Genomic DNA, 3,403 nt, shown 5'->3' on the forward strand with positions numbered 1-3,403 from the left:
GCAAAAAAAAGACGAACTAGAAAAGAGAAGGGGAACGGAAAAAGAGGGCGAATAAAATGGCAAGGGTGAAGTGGGGGAGAGGAAAACAAGAGGCAAATGGCAAATAATGTAATGCGAGGGATAAGAGTTTGTGATGGGTACTTGGTATGTCTTGAGTTGTGCGTAGACTCCCCGACAATGGCTCCAGAAATCCTTCTTACTACCTCTTGAGCACTGTGTTGGTTTTCCCTTGAAGAGGAAAGGGTGATGCAACAAAGTAGCGTAAGTATTTCCCTCATTTTTTGAGAACCAAGGTATCAATCCAATAGGAGGCCACACGCAAGTCCCTCGTACCTACACAAACAAATAAGAACCTCGCAACCAACGGTATAAAGGGGTTGTCAATCCCTTCACGGTCACTTACGAGAGTGAGATCTGATAGATATAGTAATGATAAGATAAATATTTTTTGTATTTTTATGATATAGATTAAAAGTAAAGATTGCAAAATAAAATAGGTTGGAAACTTATATGATGGACAATAGACCCGGGGGGCCATAGGTTTCACTAGTGGCTTCTCTCAAGATAGCATAAGTATTACGGTGGGTGAACAAATTACTGTCGAGCAGTTGATAGAATTGAGCATAGTTATGAGAATATCTAGGCATGATCATGAATATAGGCATCACGTCCGTGACAAGTAGACTGACTCCTGCCTGCATCTACTACTATTACTCCACACATCAACCGCTATCCAGCATGCATCTAGAGTATTAAGTTCATAAGAACAGAGTAACGCATTAGGTAAGATGACATGATGTAGAGGGATAAACTCAAGCAATATGATATAAACCCCATCTTTTTATCCTCGATGGCAACAATACAATATGTGTCGTTTCCCTTTCTGTCACTGGGATCGAGCACCGCAAGATTGAACCCAAAGCTAAGCACTTCTCCCATTGCAAGAAAGATCAATCTAGTAGGCCAAACCAAACTGATAATGCTAAGAGACTTGCAAAGATAACCAATCATGCATAAAAGAATTCAGAGAAGATTCAAATACTGTTCATATATAGACTTGATCATAAACCCACAATTCATTGGATCTTGACAAACACACTGCAAAAAGAGTTACATCAAATAGATCTCCAAGAAGATCGAGGAGAACATTGTATTGAGATCCAAAGAGAGAGAAGAAGCCATCTAGCTACTAGCTATGGACCCGAAGGTCTGAAGTAAACTACTCACACATCATCGGAGGGGCCATGGAGTTGATGTAGAGGCCCTTCGTGATCGATGCCCCCTCCAGCAGAGCTCCGGAAAAGGCCCCAAGATGGGATCTCTTGGGTACAGAAGGTTGTGGTGGTGGAAATATGGTTTCGTGGTGCTCCTGGATGTTTTCGGGTATATGAATATATATAGGAGAAAGAAGTAGGTCGGTGGAGCAACAAGGGGCCCATGAGGGTGAAGGGCGCGCCCCCCTGCCTCGTGGACTCCTCGATTGTTTCTTGACGTCCACTCCAAGTCCCCTGGATCACGTTTGTTCCAAAAATAACTCTCCCGAAGGTTTCATTCCGTTTGGTTCCGTTTGATATTCCTTTTCTGCGAAACACTGAAATAGGCAAAAAAACAGCAATTTGCACTGGGCCTTGGGTTAATAGGTTAGTCCCAAAAATAATATAAAAGTGTAAAGTAAAGCCCATTAACATCCAAAACAGAATATATAATAGCATGGGACAATAAAAAATTATAGATACGTTGGAGACGTATCAGATCACACCATATCTAATAAAGTACGGTTATGACGTTCAGACACACCATTACGCTGTGGTGTTCCAGTTGGCGTGAATTGTGAAAATTATTCCACATTGTTTTAGATGAAGGTCAAACTCGTAACTCAAATATTCGCCTTCACGATCTGATCGTAGAAACTTTATTTTCTTGTTACAATGATTCTCCACTTCACTCTGAAATTCTTTGAACTTTTCAAATGTTTCAGACTTGTGTTTCATTAAGTAGATATACTCATATGTTCTCAAATCATCTGTGAAGGTCAGAAAATAACGATGCCCGCCGCGAGCCTCAACACTCATTGGATCGCATACATCGGTATGTATTATTTTCAATAAGTTATTGGCTTGCTCCATTGTTCCGGAGAACGGAGTCTTAGTCATCTTGCCCATGAGGCATGGTTCATAAGCATCAAATGATTCATAATCAAGTGACTCCAAAAGTCCATCCGCATGGAGTTTCTTCATGCGCTTTACACCAATATGACCTAAACGGCAGTGCCACAAATATGTTGCACTATCATTATCAACTTTGCATCTTTTGGCATCAATATTATGAATATGTGTATCACTACCATCGAGATTCAATAAACCATTTACATTGGGTGTATGACCATAGAAGGTTTTATTCATGTAAAAAGAACAACAATTATTCTCTGACTTAAATGAATAACTGTATCGCAATAAACATGATCCAATCATATTCATGCTCAACGCAAACACCAAATAACATTTATCTAGGTTCAACACTAATCCCGAAGGTAGAGTGAGTATGTGATGGTGATCTTATCAACCTTGGAATCTCTTCCAACACACATCGTCACTTCGCCCTCAACTAGCCTCTGTTCATTCTGTAACTCCTGTTTTGAGTTACTAATATTAGCAACTAAACCGGTATCAAATACCTAGGGATTACTATGAACACTAGTAAAGTACACATCAATAATCTATATATCAAATATACCTTTGTTCACTTTGCCATCCTTCTTATCCGCCAAAGGTTTGGGGCAGTTCTGCTTCCAGTGACCATTTCCTTTGCAGTAGAAGCACTCAGTTTCAGGCTTGGGTCTACCTTTGGGCTTCTTCATGGGAGTAGCAACTTGCTTGCCATTCTTCTTGAAGTTCCCTTTCTTTCCCTTGCCCTTTTACTTGAAACTAGTGGTCTTGTCAACCATCAACACTTGATGCTTTTCTTGATTTCTACCTTCGCCGATTTCAGCATCACGAAGAGCTCGGGGAATCATTTTCGTCATCCCTTGCATATTATAGTTCATCATGAAGTTCCAGTAACTTGGTGATGGTGACTAGAGAACTCTGTCAATCACTATCTTATCTGGAAGATTAACTCCCACTTGATTCAAGCGATTGTAGTACTCAGACATTCTGAGCACATGCTCACTGGTTGAGCTATTCTCCTCCATCTTGTAGGCAAAATACTTGTCAGAGGTCTCGTACCTCTTAACACGGGCGTGAGTCTAAAATATCATTTCCAGCTCTTGGAACATCTCATATGCTCCATGGCATTCAAAACATTTTTGAAGTCCCGATTCTAAGCCGTAAAGCATGGTGCACTAAACTACCAAGTAGTCATCATACCGAGCTTGTCAAATGCTCATAACATCTGCATCTGCTCC

Source organism: Triticum dicoccoides, chromosome 7A (assembly GCF_002162155.2).
Source record: "Triticum dicoccoides isolate Atlit2015 ecotype Zavitan chromosome 7A, WEW_v2.0, whole genome shotgun sequence".
In the NCBI taxonomy this organism is placed as follows: domain Eukaryota; kingdom Viridiplantae; phylum Streptophyta; class Magnoliopsida; order Poales; family Poaceae; genus Triticum; species Triticum dicoccoides.